We start from the raw sequence: 19,559 nt of genomic DNA, 5'->3' as shown, positions 1-19,559 counted from the left end.
GAGGATGGCTTGAGCCTGGGAGTTGGAGGCTGCAGTGAGCCAAGATCACACCACTGTACTCCAGCCTAGGCGACAGAGTAAGACCCTGTCTCAAAAAGAAAAAAAAAAAGGAAAGGAAGCAAAGAAGATTTCAAAGCAAGCAGTTAGGGGAAATGCTTTTAAAAAGAGAATTGGATGGGCCGGCGAGGTGGCTTACGCTTGTAATCCCGGTACTTTGGGAGGCCAAAGTGGGTGGATCACCTGAGGTCAGGAGTTCCAGACCAGCCTGGCCAACATGGCGAGACCCCTGTCTGTACTAAAAATACAAAAATTAGCCGGGCGTGGTGGCACCCGTCTATAGTCTCAGCTACTCAGGAAGCTGAGGCAGAAGAATCCCTTGAACCCGGGAGACAGAGGCTACAGTGAGCTGAGATCATGCCACCACACTCCAGCCTGGGCGACAGAGGGAGAGTCTGTCTCAAAAAAGAAAAAAAAAAAAAAGAGAGAATGAGAATTAGAGGAAACAAACTAGAGACAGCAAGCATAGGTAACTTTCCAGTAGTTTTGTTTAAAATGGAGAGAAATGGGCAGGGCGTGGTGGCTCATGCCTGTAACCCCAACACCTTGGGAGGCCGAGGCAGGTGGATCACCTGAGGTCAGGAGTTTGAGACTAGCCTGGCCAACATGGTGAAACCCTGTCTCTACTAAAAATACGAAAATTAACTGGGCATGGTGGCAGGCGCCTATAATCCCTGCTACTCAGGAGGCTGAGACAGGAGAATTGCTCGAACCAGGGACGTGGAGGTTGCAGTGAGCGGAAATTGTGCCACCACACTCCAGCCTGGGCAACAAGAGTGAGACTGTCTCAAAAAAAAAAAAAAAAAAAGGGAGAGAAATGGGCAGTAACTAAAGAAGAAAGTGGGAACTCAAGAAGCCTTTTTTTTTCCTTTCCAACTTTTAGGTTCACGGGTGCATGCATAGGCTTGTTACACAGGTAAGTTTCATGTCTCAGAGGTTTAATGTACAGACAAGTTTGTCACCCAGGTAATCAGCATAATACCTGATAGGTAGTTTTTCTTTTTCTCTTTCTTTTCCTTTCTTTTCTTTTTCTTTTTCTTTTTTTTTTTTTAAATCCAGGGACTCACTCTGTTACTCAGACTAGGGTGTAGTGGTATGATCACTGCTCACTGCAGCCTCTACCTCATGGGTTCAAGGGTTCCTCTTGCTTCAGCCTCTTGAGTAGCTGGGGCTACAGGCATGCGCCACAGCACTCAGCTAATTTTTAAAATTTTTTCATAGAGACAAGGTCTCACCATGTTGCCCAGGGTGGTCTCAAACTCTAGACTCAAGCAACCCTTCCCACCTCAGCCTCTTAAAGTGCTAGGATTATAGGCATGAGCCACTGTGCCCAGCTCTGATAGGTAGTTTTTTAGTACTCACCTTCTTCCCACCCTCCAGCCTCAAGTAGTTTCTGGTATCTATTTTTCCCTTCTTTGTGTCCATGTGTACTCAGTTTTTAGCTCCCACTTAAAAGTGAGAACATGCGTATTTGGTCTTCTGTTCCTTCGTTAATTTACTTAGAACAATGGCCTCCAACTCCATCCATGTTGCCACAAAGGACAGGGCTTTGTTTTTTTTTATGGTTGTCTAGTATTCCATGGTATATATGTACCACATCTTCTTTATCCAGTGCACTGTTGATGGGTGGCATCTAGGCTGATTCCATGTCTTTGCTATTATGAATAGTGCTGTGATTAACATATGCATGCATGTATCTTTATGGTAGAGTGATTTATATTCCTTTGTGTATATACCTATACCTGGTAATGGGATCACTGGGCTGAATGGTAGTTCTATTTTAAGTCTTTGAGAAATTTCCAGACTGCTTTCCATAATAGCTGAACTAATTTACATCCCACCTGCAGTGTATAAGTGTTCCCTTTCCTTTGAAATCTCTAGAGCATTTGTTACCTTTCGACTTAATTTTTTTATTCAATGGATGTGGCAACAATAGGATGACTTTTTTTTGGGGGGAGGTGGGGGGACAGGGTTTCCCTCTCTTCCCCAGGTTGGAGTGCAGTGGCACGATCTTGGCTCACTGCAGCCTCGACCTTCTGAATTCAAGCGATCCTCTTGCCTCAGCCCACCAAGTAACTGGGATTACAGGTACGCACCACCATGACTGACTAATTTTTTAATTTTTCTAGAGAATGGGGTTTGCTGGTCTCAAACTCCTGAGTCCAAGCAATCTGCCCTCCTTGGCCTCCCAAAATTCTGGGGTTACAGGTGTGAGCCACTGCACCCCACCTGACTTTTTAATCATAGCTATTCTGACTGGTATAGGATGGTCACTCATTGTGGTTTTGATAGGCATTTCCCTAATGATTAGTGATAGCAAGCATTTTTTCTTTTTCTTTTTTCTTTTTTTTTTTTTGAGACGGAGTCTCGCTCTGTCGCCCAGGCTGGAGTGCAGTGGCCGGATCTCAGCTCACTGCAAGCTCCGCCTCCCAGCTTTACACCATTCTCCTGCCTCAGCCTCCCGAGTAACTGGGACTACAGGCGCCCACCACCACGCCCGGCTAGTTTTTTGTATTTTTTTAGTAGAGACGGGGTTTCACCATGTTAGCCAGGATGGTCTTGATCTCCTGACCTCGTGATCCACCCGTCTCGGCCTCCCAAAGTGCTGGGATTACAGGCTTGAGCCACCGCGCCCGGCCACATTTTTTCATATGCTTGTTGACTGCATGTATGTCTTCTTTTGAGAAGTGTTCTGTTCATGTTCTTTGCCCATTTTTTCTTTTCTACTTTTTTCCATTTTCTTCCTCCAGTGTCATTTGCCCACTTTTCTTTCTTGAGTCTCGCTCTATCACCAGACTGGAGTGCAGTGGCACCATCTCAGCTCACTGCAACCTCCGCCTCCTGGGTTGAGGCGATTCTCCTGCCTCAGCCTCCTGAGTAGCTGGGACTACAGGCATGTGCCATCATGCCCAGCTAATTTTTGTATTTTTAGTAGAGACAGGGTTTCACCAGGTTGGCCAGGATGGTTGTGATATCTTGACCTCATGATCCACCCACCTCAGCCTCCCAAAGTACTTGGATTATAGGTATAAGCTACTGCACCTAGCCCATTTGCCCATTTTTAATTGGATTGTTTTTTGCTTGTTGATTTGTTAGACCTACAAAGAAGCAAGAATATGTAAGTGATGATCAAGAGAAAAATCAGACTACAGAGGATCCAGATATTTGAATTAGCACACAAGAATATTAAAATAAACACGATAGCCGGGTGCAGTGGCTCACGCCTGTAATCCCTGCACTTTGAGAGGCCAAGGCAGGCAGGTCACTTGAGCTCAGGAGTTTGAGATCAGCCTGGCCAACATGGTGAAACTCCTTCTCTGCAAAAAATACAAATATTAGCTGGGCATGGTGGTGCACAACTGTAGTCCCAGCTACTCAGGAGGCTGAGGTGGGAGAATCACTTGAGTCCAGGGAGGTGATGCCTGTGTAAGTCGTGATTGCACCACTGCGTTCCAGCCTGGGTGATAGAGTGAGACCCTGTCTCAAATAAATAAATAAATTGGTAAATAAATAAGATGGCCAAGCATGGTGACTCATGCTTGTAATCCCAGCAATTTGGGAGCCCAAGGTGGGTTGATCACTTGAGCTCTGGGTTCCAGACCAGCCTGGGCAACATGGTGAAACCAGTCTCTACAAAAAATACAAAAATTAGCTGAGCATGGTGCAATGTGCCTGTAGTCCCAGCTACGTGGGAGGCTGAGGTGGGAGGATCACTGGGAGGATCACTTGAGTTTGGAAGGTTGAGGCCACAGTGAGTTATCTCACCACTACATTCTGTCCTGGGAAGACCCTGTCTCTAAATAAGTAAGATTAGTATGCTTAAGAAAATAGAATGAAAGATAGATTAAAGCAGAGAGAATTACATGAGAGATTTGAAATCTATAAGAAGGCCAGGTGCAGTGGCTTACGCCTGTCATCCTAGCACTTTGGGAGGTCGAGGTGGGTGGATCACTTAAGGTCAGGAGTTCAAGACCAGCTTGGCCAACATGGTGAAACTCTGTCTCTACCAAAAAATAGAAATAAAAATTAGCTGGGCATGGTGGTGTGCGCCTGTAATCCCAGCTACTTGGGAGGCTGAGGCATGAAAATTGCCTAAACCCGGGAGGTGGAGGTTGCAGTGAACTGAGATTGTGCCACTGTACTCCAGCCTGGGTGACAGAGTGAGACCTTGTCTTAAAAAAAGAAAAAAAGAAAAAAAAGAAATCTATAAAAAAGAATCAGATGAATATTCCAGAACTGAAATACTTATCATCTGATGTTAAGAACTCAGATTCTTACGTAGATTTCACAGCAGAATATAGGATTTTTGACCTGGAATATGAATCTATGGAAAATACCCCAAGTAAAACACAACGAGAATAAAGAATGGGAAAAAAAATCAGGTAAGAGAATGTATGAAAGTGGAGTCACAGAAGGATAGGAGAGTGATAATGGAGCAGGAAAAAAATATTTGAAGACATAATGTCCAGGAATTTTCCAAAACTGATGGAAGATATGCACCCTATTACTTCAAAAAGCTCAACAAACCACCAGCTGGATAAATGTGAAGAAAAACACAGCTGAGGACACCACAGTCAAACTGAGGAAAACCAAAACCAAAGAGAAAACGTTAAAAGCAGCTTAAGAACAAAAGAGACATTTACCTACCAAGGAACAATAATATGACTTATGGCTGACTTCTAAATAGACATAATGGAATGCAGAAGACAATGGAATAACATCTCTTTGAGCACTTTAAAGACATCTGCCAATGGAGAATTCTATAGGCCTCAATATTTTCCTTTCAAACTGAAGGTTAATTAAAGACTGGGGGCAAAAAAAAAAAAGAAAGAAAATGAGGAATTGTGTTGCAAGTAGGTTCATACCTTTTACCAAAGAGAATATTTCAGGCAGAGGAAAAATGATACCAGGCCAGGCGCGGTGGCTCAAGCCTGTAATCCCAGCACTTTGGGAGGCCGAGACGGGTGGATCACGAGGTCAGGAGATCGAGACCATCCTGGCTAACCCGGTGAAACCCCGTCTCTACTAAAAAATACAAAAAACTAGCCGGGCAAGGTGGCGGGCGCCTGTAATCCCAGCTACTCGGGAGGCTGAGGCAGGAGAATGGCGTAAACCCGGGAGGCGGAGCTTGCAGTGAGCTGAGATCCGGCCACTGCATTCCAGCCTGGGCGACAAAGCGAGACTCCGTCTCAAAAAAAAAAAAAAAAATGATACCAGAAAGACATAGAAACAAAAAAACACACATAAACACAGAAAGGTAAATATGTGGATAAGCCAATAATTGCAATGACATAAGGAGTTTAAAATATTTGTAGAATTAAAATGCATGACAGCAATAACAGAAAAAGTAGGAGGCAATAAACGTACTTAAAACATGTCCTGCAGCACTGGAGCTGTAGATAAAGCAATACTCTGTGTTCCACCATAGTAAGTCAAGTATCTATATTATATAACCCTTAGGCTAATAACTAACAGAACAGAAAAAGAATGTAAAACTAACAAAAGAAGGAAATGTGTTTGATTAATCCAAAAGAAGACAAGAAAGGAGGAGGAAACGACATTTAAAAGATGGACCAAATCCCAGCACTTTGGGAGGCTGAGGCAGGCGGATCATGAGGTCAAGATATTGAGAACATCCTGGCCAACATGGTGAAACCCCGTCTCTACTAAAAATACAAAAATTAGCTGGGTGTGGTAGCACACATCTGTAGTCCCAGCTACTCGGGAGGCTAAGTCAGGAGAATCTCTTGAACCTGGGAGGCGGAGGTTGCAGTGAGCTGAGATTGCACCACTGCAGTCCAGCCTGGCAACAGAGTGAGACTCCGTCTTAAAAAAAAAAAAAAAAAAAGGTACAATAAATATAAATCTAATTATATGATAATTAAATGCAAAATGTAAATATATTAAATATTCCAAGTAGGATTCTAAGACTATTTTTAAAAATCAGCAAACAATGCTACATAAAATAGGCACACTTTAAATAAAATGACAAGAGGAGGCGGGGCGCAGTGGCTCACACCTGTAATCCCAGCACTTTGGGAGGTGGAGTTGGATGGATCACTTGAGTTCAGAAGTTCCTGAGCGACAAGAGTGAAACTTCTCAAAAAAAAAAAAAAAAAAGAATGTTCCACATTCTGGGTTTGTTGGCTGTTTCCAGATTAGATCAGGTTATGCATTTTTGGCAGAAACACTCAAGACCACCCTGGGCAACATAGCAAAACCCCACCTCTCCAAAAAATACAAAAATTGGCTGGGTATGGTGGCGTACTCCTGTAATCCAAGCTACTCGGGAGGCTGAGGTGAGAGCATCACCTGAAACCAGGAGGTCGGGGCTGCACTGAGCCGTGATCAGGCCACGGCACTCCAGCCTCGGAAACACAGCAAGACCCTGTCTCAAAAAATATATATAAATAAAATACATAAAAGGACAAAGAAAGAATGGAAGAAAAAGAAAAATACACCTTAATATTACTATCTTCCCTGAAAACATGACTGGGCACAGTGGCTCATGCCTGTAGTCCCAGCACTTTGGGAGGCGGAGTCAGGCGTATCACTTGAGCTCAGGAGTTCCAGACCCATCTGGGCAACAGGATGAAACCCCGCCTCTATAAAAAAAAAAATACAAAAATTAGGCCGGGCATGGTGGCTCACGCCTGTAATTACAGCACGTTGGGAGGCCGAGGCGGGCTGATCATGAGGTCAGGAGATCGAGGCCATCCTGGCTAACAACAGTGAAACTCCGTCTCTACTAAAAATACAAAAAATTAGCCGGGTGTGGTGGCGGGCGCCTGTAGTCCCAGCTACTCAGGAGGCTGATGCAAGAGAATGGCGTGAACCCGGGAGGTGAAGCTTGCACTGAGCCAAGATCGTGCCACTGTAGTACAGCCTGGGTGACAGAGAGACTCTGCCTAAAAAAAAAAAAAAAAAAAAAAAGCTGGCTGTGGTGTGGGCCTGTAGTTCCAGCTACTTGGGAGGCTCAGGTGGGATCCCAGATCTCCTGAGCCCAGGAGGTAGAGGCTGCAGTGATCCCTGATCAGGCCACTGCACTCCAGCCTGAGGGACAGAATGAGGCCCCATCTCAAAAATAAAAACAACAAACAAACATAAAAGTATACTTTAAGGAAAGAAACGTAACAAGAGGTAAAGAGGCTATTTCATAATGCTAAAGGAAGCAAACAAAAAGGAAGACATCACGGCCGGGCGCGGTGGCTCAAGCCTGTAATCCCAGCACTTTGGGAGGCCGAGACGGGTGGATCACGAGGTCAGGAGATCGAGACCATCCTGGCTAACACGGTGAAACCCCGTCTCTACTAAAAAAAATACAAAAAATTAGCCGGGCGCAGAGGTGGGCGCCTGTAGTCCCAGCTACTCGGGAGGCTGAGGCAGGAGAATGGCGTGAACCCGGGAGGCGGAGCTTGCAGTGAGCTGAGGTCCGGCCACTGCACTCCAGCCCGGGGGACAGAGCGAGACTCCGTCTCAAAAAAAAAAAAAAAAAAAAAAAAAAGGAAGACATCACAATGCTAAATCTGTATGCACCTAACAGCACAGGTTCAAAATATACAGAGCAGAGAAAACTAAAAAGAGAAGTAGACAAATTCACAATCATTGTAGGAGACTTTAAAATATATATTTCATATCAGCTGAGAGAAAAAACAAGAAGTAAAGATATAGATTTGAACAATGCAATTAACAAACTGCATCAACTAACATATATAGAGCTCTGAACTCAACAACTGAATTCATTCTTTTCAAATTCACAAGGGAAATTTTTACCAAAGTTGTTTATATGCAGAGCTATATAGAAAGCCTAACAAATGTTCTGAACTGCAATTACATAGAGTATGTTCTTCAATCACAATGGAATTAAGCTAAAATTAATAGAAATATATAACTAGAAACATCAGCTGCCTGAACATAAAACAACTAAAAATAATTCATAGTCAAATAAAACAATAAAATACGGATTTTTTGAGCCCAGGAGTTCGAGTCCACCCTAGGCAACATACTCTAAAAGAAAACCCAAACAAAAAATTTTAAAAAGAAATACCACATAACCATTAAAAAGAATGAGGCAGGGCTGGGCATGGTGGCTCATGCCTGTAATCCCAGCACTTGTAGAGGGCAAGGCAGGCAGATTGCTTGAGCCCAGGAGTTCCAGAACAGCTTGGGGCAACATGGCGGAACCCATCTCTACAAAAAATACAAAAATTAGCCAGGCGTGCTGCTGCGCGCCTGCAGTCCCAGCTGCTCAAGAGGCTGAGGTGAGAGGATCGCCTGAACCCGGGGAGGCTGAGGCTGCAGTGAGCTGTGACCGCGTCACTGCACTCCAGCCTGTGTGACAGAGTAAGACCCTGTCTCAAAAAAAAAAAAAAAAAAAAAAAAGGGCCGGGCGCAGTGGCGCACACCTGTAATCGCAGCACTTTGGAAGCACGAGGGGGGCAAATGACAAGGTCAAGAGATTGAGACCATCCTGGCTAATACAGTGAAACCCCGTCTCTACTAAAAATACAAAAAATTAGCCGGACATGGTGACACGCGCCTGTAATCCCAGTTACTCGGGAGGCTGAGGCTGGAGAATCGCTTGAACTCGGGAGAGGAATATTGCGGTGAGCCGAGATCGCGCCATTGCACTCCAGCTTGGGCAACAAGAGCGAAACTCAGTCTCAAAAAAGAAAAGAAAAGAGACCGATCCAATTTGTTAAATGTGTGTATGTATTTTTTTTTTTTTTTTTTTTTTTTTGAGACGGAGTTGCTCTGTTGCCCAGGCTGGAGTGCTGTGGCACAATCTTGGATCACTGCAACCTCTGCCTTCCGGGTTCAAGAGATTCTCGTGCCTCAGCCTCCCGAGTGGCTGGGACCACAGGTGCGCGCCACCACAGGTGCGCGCCACCACGCCTGGCTAATTTTTGTTATGTTTAGTAGAGACAGGGTTTCGCCATGTTGGCCAGGCTGGTCTTGAACTCCTGATCTCAGGTGATCCGACCGCCTCGTCCCCCCAAAGTGCTGGGATTACAAGCGTGAGCCACCATGCCGGGCCAGTTTCAAACATTTTCAAGGTCTATATACTGTATATGAATTAGTGAAATAAACATTGCACATCAAACCTGTGATTTCGTATAGCACCTCTAAGTTTAAATTTGAGTCAATTAAAACATTGTAATAATAAGTGTTCAGTTTTACAATTAGGGCTGGCAAGGCAAAAATAAGGAAAGTGGTAGGAGGTCCGGGGATTATATGAGAGAACGCATGACAAATGCTTAGCACAGAGCGGGGCACACACAGTGAGGGCTCAATTCACGGTGGATTTTATTGGGTCATCATCATCACATTTGGAGCTGAAATAAAACAGTTCCGATTCCAAGTGAAGGGAAGGTAGAGTGGAGCGGGTGGGGAGGGCTAGCTTGGATTTCTGCTAAGATGTCACAGACTCGGATACCCTCAAGGCATGCCATGCCCGGGCTTAGCCGGGTGAGGGGCCTGTGAAGCCTGATGGCGTGTAAGAGAGCTCGGTAGCCTCACTGTCAGCGCAGCCGAGGCCACCACGCTAGCTCCAGACTGGTCAGCAGATGGCCGCGCACCAGGCCCTTCCTGCGGCCCGGGCGACTCGGCTGTCAGTGGCGGAAGCGGCCGGCCCCGGACGGACTCCTAAGGAGCGCTGCCCGCAGTCTTGGGAAACCGGGCGTGGGGCCAGCTGCTCCTTCCAACCCCTCCTCTGGGGCAGCATGAGAGAGGGTCGCTGTCAGGGCCTCGAGGACTGAGCGTTCAGGGTGTCCGCCGCTCGTCCCCTCCCTTCTGCCCCCCGGGTCGTGGAGGCCGGCCCCCAGCAACTCTCCAGCGGTCCCCACTGTCGTGGCTCCGGGGCGGGCTTCTCCCTATTCAGGCACTTCTGAAATCGCCGCCTCTCCCGGGCTCTCTTCCTCCGGCTCACCCTCCCCAGCCCCAGGTGCCAGAGAGACCTTTCCCCCAAACGCGAAACTGATCCTTCCAGACGCCTCCGGTTCGCCCAACTGCACTTCAAGCCTCGGTCGTTGTCACGTGACACGGCCTCAGCGCCAGGCCACGCCCCCGAAGCCCGCCAGGCCCACCGGGTCCGCCCCCACGCGCCCGCCAGCCCAGGGGGTTCCCGCCACCCGCCCTTCCCCGGGTTTCCCCACCTTACGGCCCCCTCTCCGCCAGCCCTGGCTGCTGGGTCACCCCCACGACCTGGGACTCCCCCGCCGTTCCCACCCGGGCCGCCTGTAGTGAGGTCCGCTCCTGAGGCCTCAGCCTCCCGGGGGCAGGGCCCACTCCCGCCGTCGCCTCAGCTCCTTCCCGTCCCGGGGCCTGGGGGGCACCGTCTCACGGGTGAGGGCAGCCTCCTGCGCCCGGCCCAGCCACGTGAACGCCTGGAGCCCGCGAGCTGCAGCTGCGGCCTTGAAGGTGCAGCACATCCTGCCGAGTGGGTGAAGCGTGGCACTTTGGAAAACAAAGCGGGTTAGTGCTCAGCTGCCTCCGAGCTGACTGTTGGAGATGTCATATTATGAATGGAGAGCCCGCGAGCTGGAAAAAAACAGAGCCAGTCCTGCCCGCGCCTCGTGGGACTCAGTAATTCCCGGCTCCGCAGCGCGCAAGCCTGTTCCCCGCAGCTCCATCCCCTCTGCCCAGCGAAAGTGGTCTCTGGGGCCGGGGGTGTTGGCTCACGCTTGTAATCCAGCACTTTGGGAGGCCAAGGCGGGCGGTTCGCTTGAGGCCAGGAGTTCGAGACCAGCCTGGCCAACATGGTGAAACCCCATCTCCACTAAAAATACAAAATTAGCCAGACGTGGTGGCGCACACCTGTAACCCCAGCTACTTGGGAGGCTGAGGTAGGAGAATCACTTGAACCCGGGAGGTGGAGGTTGCAGTGAGCCGAGATCACACCGCTGCACTCCAGCCTGGCCACAGAGCGAGACTCTGTGTCAAGAAAGAAAGAAAGAAAGAGAGAGGGGGGGAGAGAGAGAGAGAGAGAGAGAGGGAGGGAAGAAGGGAGGGAGGGAGGAAGGGAGAGAGAAAAAAAAAAAGAAAAGAAAAAGAAGAGAAAAAAGTGAGATCGGGCGCAGTGGTTCATGCCTGTAATTCCAGCACTTTGGGAGGCCGAAGCAGGTGGATCATGAGGTCAGAAGTTAAAGACCAGCCTGGTCAAGAGGGTGAAACCTCGCCTCTACTAAAAATACAAAAATTAGCCGGGCTTGGCTGGGCGCGGTGGCTCACACCTGTAATCCTAGCACTTCAGGAGGCCAAGGCAGGTGGATCACTTGAGGTCAGGAGTTCGAGACCAGCCTGGCCAACATGGTGAAACCCTGTCTCTACTAAAAATAAAAAAATTAGATGGGCTTGGTGGCAGGCGCCTATAATCCCAGCTACTTGGGAGGCTGAGGGAAGAGAATTACTTGAACCCGAGAGGCAGAGGTTGCAGTGAGCCGAGATCACACCACTGCGCTCCAGCCTGGGGGACAAAGCGAGACCCTGTCTCAAATAAAACAAAACAAAATAAAATAAAATAAAAATTAGCCAGGCGTGGTGGTGTGTGTCTGTAGTCCTAACTGCTTGGGTGGCTGAGCTGGGAGGATCACTTGCTCAAGAGTTTGAGGCTACAGTGAGCTGAGATCACACCACTGCACTCCAACCTGGGTGACAGAGCAAGATCCTGCCTTAAAAACAAACAAACAAGGGCTGGGCACGGTGGCTCACCCCTGTAATCCAAGCACTTTTGGAGGCCAAGGTGGGCGGATCACCTGAGGTCAGGAGTTCGAGACCAGCCTGGCTAATATGAGGAAAACCCCTCTCTACTAAAAATGCAAAATTTAGCAAGGTGTGGTGGCGGGTGCCTGTAATCTTAGCTACTTGGCAGGCTGAGGCAGGAGAATTGCTTGAACTGGGGAGGCAGAGGTTGCAGTGAGCTGAGATCTCATCGTTGCACCCCAGTCTGGGCAACAAGAGTGAAAATCCATCTCAGAAAAAAAAAAAAGAAGGAAGGAAGGAAGGAAAGAAAGAAAAGAAGAAGAAAAACAATAACAAAAAAAACAGTTTGTTCCATGGGCAGTAGGCCATTGTTGCTCATCTTTTGATCAGAAGCAGTACTGAGTGGAGCGTTAAGGATGGTGAGGAAGGCCCTCTGTAAATCCATGCATGGTGGTGCTGGCAGAAACAAGATGAACAGGGAAAGCAAATCCAGAATATGTGTATAATGTCCTTTCCATGATGGAAAAAGTCCAGTGTAATCAATTTGCCACTAGATGGCTGGCTGGGTCCCACAAGGAGCCACAGTGGGCTCAGTGTTGGTCTCTGCTGTTGGCAGATTAGGCAGTAGATGGCTTACTCAGCCTTGGTGAAGGGAAGTCCATGTTGTTGAGCTCGTGCATAGCCTCCAATCTTGCCACACAGCCACTTTGTTACACAGGTTCATTGGGCAAGCAATGGTAGCTGGAAAAAGAGACAGCCTAACCTTCAGAGAATACGCTTTGTTCCCCTGATAGTCAAGAGCCTCCTTTGCAGTGATACCCTTTGGTGTGCATTCACATGGGACCCAAATATCTTTATATTCTGGGCCTGTTTGGAGAGATCTGTCCACATACTTCTTCCCCAGAACTCCTTGTCACCTTCCATGTTCTTGCCAGTGAATCTACGTAGATCCCTCCATCTGGCTGTCTCTCCGTCCAGGCAAAGTAGACAAACAAATGTGCCTCTTGAAGTTCTGCCCCCCAGGAAGATTTTCTTTCACCACTTGTCCTTCAGGGCCACCCTGGAGGGGGGCTGGAGGGCTCCAGCTGTCCACTCTCTGTTGTACAGGAACCATCTATAAACCAAGCCTGGATTTTTTTCCTCCTCTGTCAACTGACACAACTGACACAGGAACTTTTTTTTTTTTCTTTTGAGACAGAGTCTTGCTCTGTCGCCCAGGCTGGAGTGCAGTGGCGTGATCTCGGGCTCACTGCAACCTTAGCCTCCTGAGTTCAAGTGATTCTCATGCCTCAGCCTCCCGAGTAGCTGGGATTACAGGCCACACTGGGCTAATTTTTGTATTTTTAGTAGAGACGGGGTTTCACCATGTTGCCCAGGCTGATCTCAAACTCATCTCAGGTCATCCGCCCGCTTCGGCCTCCCAAAGTGCTGGGATTACAGGGGTGAACCACAGTGCCTGGCCGACACAAGGAACTTTCTATGAGGTCCCAGAAATGAAGGAAAACAGGCAACATGGCAAGAATCACTGTCGAAGGAGTCTGCGCCACCTGCTCGCACAGCTCACTTGTGCCGCCTGAGCTTGCTCGAGCCCAGTGTACATATGCAGTCTCCACGTGATTAGAGATTGCTGCTGCACGTGCCCAGTCCCGTGGCGGGGTAAGTAAGACAACATGCAGTGTGCATGCGGCCACTTCACCACCCATAACTAGGTGTTCTGCTTCTACCAGGGACCAGCAGCAAGCCAGAAGAACAGGTATCTGTGGAACAGGCTGTGCATCCGTTCCCAAACCCTAGAGGCCTGTGCTGTGATTCTCTTACTGGTGCTTCCCAGGGCCTCCATATAGCATCCTCATTGCCACAGACACTCGGATATTGTTGGGTCTGTGGATCATAAGGGCCAAGAGAAAGAGCAGCTTGCACTGCACCCTGAACTTGCTGCAGAGCCTTCTCTAGTCCTCACTCAGATTTATTTACTTAAGGTACTTCTTTAAATCGACTCACTATTTTTTACCTAAATAAATTCAGCCTCATCCTAAGCAGTGGTATCTCCCTCTGGTGAGGTGGTTATATATTTTCTTACATAGGTGATAAGTAAAATAAATACTTAAGATTTAAAATTGGGCGGGTGCAGTAGCTCATGCCTGTTATCCCAACACTTTGGGAGGCCAAGGTGGGTGCCTGTAGTCCCAGCTACTCAGGAGGCTGAAGCAGGAGAATCACTTGAACCCGAGAGGCGGAGGTTGCAGTGAGCCCGAGATTGTGCCATTGCACTCCAGCCTGGGCGACAGAGCAAGACTCTGTCTCAAAACAATAAAATGAAATGAAATATAATAAAATAAATAAAAGGCAATAAGCTAGGCACTGTAGCTCACGGCTGTAATCCCAACACTCTGGGAAATTAAGGCAGGCAGATCTCTTGAGTTCGAGACCAGTCTGGCCAACATGGTGAAACCCTGCCTCTACTAAAAATATGAAATTAGCTGGGTGTGGTGATGTGCACCTGTGATCCCAGCAACTGGAGAGGCTGAGGCAGAGAATCCTTGAGCCTGGGAGACCGAGGTTGCAATGAGCTGAGATTGTGCCGCTGCACTCCAGTCTGGGCAAGAGTGAGACTCCATCTCAAAACATAAATAAAAAGATAATAAAAATAAAAGGCAAAGGCCGGGCGCGGTGGCTCAAGCCTGTAATCCCAGCACTTTGGGAGGCTGAGATGGGTGGATCATGAGGTCAGGAGATTGAGACCATCCTGGCTAACACGGTGAAACCCCGTCTCTACTAAAAAAAAAAAAATACAAAAAACTAGCCGGGCATGGTGGTGGGCGCCTGTAGTCCCAGCTACTTGGGAGGCTGAGGCAGGAGAATGGCGTGAACCCAGGAGGCAGAGCTTGCAGTGAGCTGAGATCTGGCCACTGCACTCCAGCCTGGGCGACAGAGCGAGACTCCGTCTCAAAAAACAAACAAAAATAAATAAATAAATAAAAGGCAATAAGTGTCTGCTTATAATTGCTCTCAGGAGGCTTGCTCTTAGAACCCATGCCCCAGGCTATGGGAAAGCCACACATCCATACAGAAAGGCCATATGTAGGTGTTTTAGCCACAAGACCAACTAAAGTCCCAGCCAACAATCCGCAATAACCAGACAGGTCACTGAGAGAGCCCTCAGATGGTCTCAGCACCCAGGCTTTGAGATGCTTGAGCTGATACTGAGTAGGGCAGAAATAAACTGTCTCCACCAAATGCTACAAAAATAGTAGATCTGTGAGCATAATATACGTGGTCAATATTTTTTTCTTTTTTAATTTTTTAAAATCACAACCCAGCTCACCTATGTTGTCAATATTTAACACTAACATTTTTGAGATGTTTTATTATGTAGCAATAGATCACTGGTACAGGAGCCCTCTTCTCTCCCTGAACTCTTTCTTCTTGGTCTTACTGCTTATCCCCACTTCCCAGAAGCACTCAGCATAATCTCTTCAATGACACCAGCTCTGAGAAAACTAAAGCCAAAACATAAAATGTAGTCGGCTGCTAGTTATGCCTCAAAATATCTTCTCCCCTCCTTCCTAATAATTGAGGGGTTTTTTTGTTTGTTTGTTTTTTGAGACGGAGACGCACTCTGTCACCCAGGCTGGAGTGCAGTGGCGCAATCTCAGCTCACTGCAACTTCCGCCTCCCGGGTTCAAGTGATTCAAGAGATTCTCCTGCCTTAGCCTCCTGAGTAGCTGGGACTACAGGTGCCCGCCACCATGCCCAACTAATTTTTGTATTTTTTGTATTTTTAGTAGAGATGGGGTTTCACCATGTTGGTCAGTTTGGTCTGGAACTCCTGACCTCATGATCTACCCGCCTCGGCCTCCCAAAGTGCTGGCTTACAAGCGTGAGCCACCATGCCTGGCCACATACTTGACTTTTAAATAAGCACACATTACTCTAGAGAGAGAACACATTTCTAGCTAGATGCATCTATATGATGCATCCATATGATGTAATTCCAGACAATGGAATGTGAGTGCGAGTGATGTGTGTCATTTCCAAGCCTTGGCCATAAAACATGAAGCATATGCTTTTCTAAATTCTTTACCTTTTCCATAGGCTGGAACACAAAGGGGATGTGTTCCGGCTGCAACCATGCAGATGAAGACAATACCCTAGAAGACGGAGGAACAACAGACAAGAAAGAAACCTGGTTTCCTGAATAACAACGTGGAGCCAAGCAGCTTTCTTATTTCAAACCACTGCTGCCCACCTCCAGATTGGTTCATGAGAGAGAAATAAGCTTCTATCCTTTTTGCATGACTGCATTTTGGGGGTCTGTGTTATAGCAGCTTAATCTCTATCTGAATGATATTGGATTTAAGTGCCTGAAGCCCTATGACTTAACCTTTCCTGAGGCAAAGGCACAGAAGAGCCTATTTTCTTAAAATGGGAAAATGAAGACATAGGAAGGGAAAATGCAACAAATGGTCAGGAAATTATGCTGCTATAAGCTCTTCTCTAATGAGTGTCTAGTCCTAGTGAGGGGGCTGTGGGAATTCAAAGACAGAGAAACTACTTTCAGATAGAGCTAGTAGGGAAGACACCCGCAGACAGTGACATTCAATTGAAGGTAGAATTTGGATAGATGGACGTGGGGAGGGCAATTCAAACAAATGGAACTTGAGCAAAAGGGTGGAGGTAGAAAGGTACCAAATCTTTTGGGAGATGCAGAAGTCATATCACACAGTTTAAAGCCAGAGTTAAATATAAACCAATACTTAGAAGCTTAAATTCAACATGGCAAATTCACAGGTTTAGTTTCCTGAAAGATTTTTCATGTTTTTATTAGAGAACTGTCTGCAAACAAATCTTTACTTTATGAGAAGTTTAAACATAATCAAATCTAGTATATTCCATGAATATTTTATTGCTTTATTAAGTCCTTCAAACAACACATTTATTTAATTATTTATTTATTTATTATTTTTTTGAGACAGTCTCACTGTGTTGCCCAGGCTGGATTGCAGTGGCACGATCTCAGCTCACTGCATCCTCCGCCTCCCAGGTTCAAGCGATTCTCCTGCCTCAGCCTCCTAAGTAGCTGGGATTACAGGAGTCCACCACCACACCCAGCTAATTTTCAAACAACACAGTTTTTAGAGGTATAATTAACCTCTTTAGAATATTACCTCACAACAGAATAAACAAATCAAAAACTTCAGATATTCTTTCTAAAGACCTCCTTAGTCAGTAATATCTATAATCACATGACAATGAGTGACACCATGTGATAGTGGCCTGCAGGCTTAATGATGCTGGCCACCCAACTCACTTACCCTCCTTCTGGCAACATATTTTCTTTTCTTTTCTTGTTTTTTTCTTCCTTTCTTTTTTTTTTTTTTTTTTTTTTTGAGATGGAGTCTTACTCTGTCATCCAGGCTAGAGTGCAGTGGCGCTATCTCAGCTCACTGCAACCTCTGCCTCATGGGTTCAAGCAATTTTCCTGCTTCGGCTTCCTGGGTAGCTGGAACTACAGGTACCCGCCACCACGCCCGGCTAATTTTTGTATTTGTAGTAGAGACAGGGTTTCATCATGTTGGCCGGACTGGTCTCAAACTCCTAACCTCAGGTGATCTGCCCGCCTCAGCCTCCCAAAGTGCTGGGATTAAAGGCATAAGCCACTGTGCCTGGCCTGGCAACAGATTTTCTACCCACAAGGAAGGGCATGTCCACCAGGGCTGGATCCTTGAGAGACTCATTCCCCAGGCCACAGTGATGGGCCCGAGATGGGCATGTGATCCCAGCAGGACCATTCAGAATTCTCCCTTAGAATTGATGCACAGAGGTAGGAAGAGAGGTTTTCCGGGTTACTTCACTCCTTGGACTATGAAGTGGGGGTTGCCTCATGGAGGAACAGAGCCTGCTGTCAAAGATGAGCAGCAACAAAAGACAGACAGAGACCTAACTGTGTGAAGTCCCCTTGCAGGGTCCCTGCAGCTCTTCCTCCAACCCAGAGACCTAGTCCAAGGATCCTCTCCCACTACCAAACCAGTAAATTTCCCTTTGAGTGGGATTTCTGTCACTTGCAACCAACAGGCCTAACACAAGAATGAACTGTAAGGGAGACCTCTAAAGCCAGCCACTTAATGCCATATCTCATCAAGATGCCCTTGATTGTAAAATATACCATCATTTTATGTATCATGGGGAAAGGGGAAAATGCCGCCAAGTAAGCTATGACAAGCCACTGATTATGAGATGCATCCCAGTTTCAGAAGCATGAAAATGTAGGAAAAATGTGCTTCCTAGGCCTGATGAAATATTTCAGCTGCGTGCCCTTGGGTGAGTTACTTAATCTCTCTGCTCCTTGGTGTCCTCATCTGTAAAGTGAGGATGACAATGCCCACCTGACAGAATTGTTGTGAGGATTTAGCCTATCTATACACAAATGTTATTAGTAACATTATTCATAATAGCCAAAAATTGGAAACAAGGCTGGGCACAGTGGCTCACGCCTGTAATCCGAGCACTTTGGGAGGCCAAAGTGGGTGGATCCCTTGAGCCCAGGCATTCAAGACTAGCCTGAGTAACATGGGAAAACCACCATCTCTACAAAAAATATTAAAAATTAGCCAGGCATGGTGGCACATGCCTGTAGTCCCAGCTACTTAGGAGGCTAAGGCAGGAGGATCACCTGAGTCCAGGAGGTTGAGGCTGCATTGAGCCATGATCACATCACTCCAGCCTGGGCAATAGAATGAGAGCCTGTTTAAAAAAAAAAAAAAAGGAAACAACCCAACTGTCCATCAACTGGTGAATGGATAGATAAAATGCGGTACATCCACACAATGAAATACTACTGAGCAATGATAAAGAACAAACTACTGATACATGCTATGCCATGGATGAGTCTTGCAAACGCTACATGGAGAGAGAAGCCAGACCCAAAACAATGCATACTGTATGCTTCCTTGTATTTATTTATTTATTTATTTATTTATTTATTTGAGACGGAGTCTCGCTCTGTCGTCCAGGCTGGAGTGCAGTGGCGCCATCTCAGCTCACTGCAAGTTCCGCCTCCCGGGTTTACTTACACCATTCTCCTGCCTCAGCCTCCCGAGTAGCTGGAACTACAGGTGCCTGCCACCACGCCCAGCTAATTTTTTGTATTTTTAGTACAGACGGGATTTCACCGTGTTAGCCAGGATGGTCTCAATCTCCTGACCTCATGATCCACCCGCCTCGGCCTCCCAAAGTGCTGGGATTACATGTGTGAGCCACTGCACCCAGCCTATTTATTTTATTTAGTGGATTTTTTTTTTTCTTTTTTTGAGACAGAGTCTTGCTCTGTCACCCAGGTTGGAGTGCAGTGGTACCATCTCGGCTTGCTGCAACCTCTGCCTCCCAGGTTTAACTGATTCTCCTACCTCAGTCTCCTGAGTAGCTGGGATTACAAGCACACGCCACCATGCTTGGTTAATTTTTTCTTGTATTTTTAGTAGAGATGGGGTTTCACCATGTTGCCCAGGCTGGTCTGGAACTCCTGACCTCAAGTGACCCACCCACCTCGGGCTCCCAAAGTGCTGGGATTACAGGTGTGAGCCACCGTGCCTGGCCTGTTATGATTCCATTTTTATGAAATATCCAGAAAAGACAAATTTAGATAGAGACAGAAAATAGATTATGGAGCTGGGCACTGCAGCTCACACCTCTAATCTCAACACTTTGGGAGGGTGAGGTGGGAGGATTGCTTGAGGCCAGGAGTTCCAGACTAGCCTGGGCAACATAGTGAGACCCCATCTCTGCAAAAAAGAAACTAGATT

At 47.0% G+C, this 19,559-nt stretch overlaps 1 long non-coding RNA gene across 1 annotated transcript; it reads left to right on the top strand.

Moving 5' to 3' along the window:
- Positions 1 to 10,136: 10,136 nt before the first annotated feature.
- LOC112611371 lies at positions 10,137 to 16,652 on the top strand. The gene is made up of 4 exons (XR_003116641.1): positions 10,137 to 10,530; positions 13,156 to 13,413; positions 15,853 to 16,016; positions 16,588 to 16,652. It is a non-coding gene; the product is annotated as an uncharacterized LOC112611371 (long non-coding RNA).
- The last annotated feature ends 2,907 nt before the right edge of the window (positions 16,653 to 19,559 follow it).

The sequence above is a fragment of the Theropithecus gelada genome, chromosome 1, assembly GCF_003255815.1.
Source record: "Theropithecus gelada isolate Dixy chromosome 1, Tgel_1.0, whole genome shotgun sequence".
Classification (NCBI taxonomy): Eukaryota; Metazoa; Chordata; class Mammalia; order Primates; family Cercopithecidae; genus Theropithecus; species Theropithecus gelada.
Note: the sequence above shows the minus strand (reverse complement) of the source record. Positions and strands in the feature narration are given on the sequence as shown.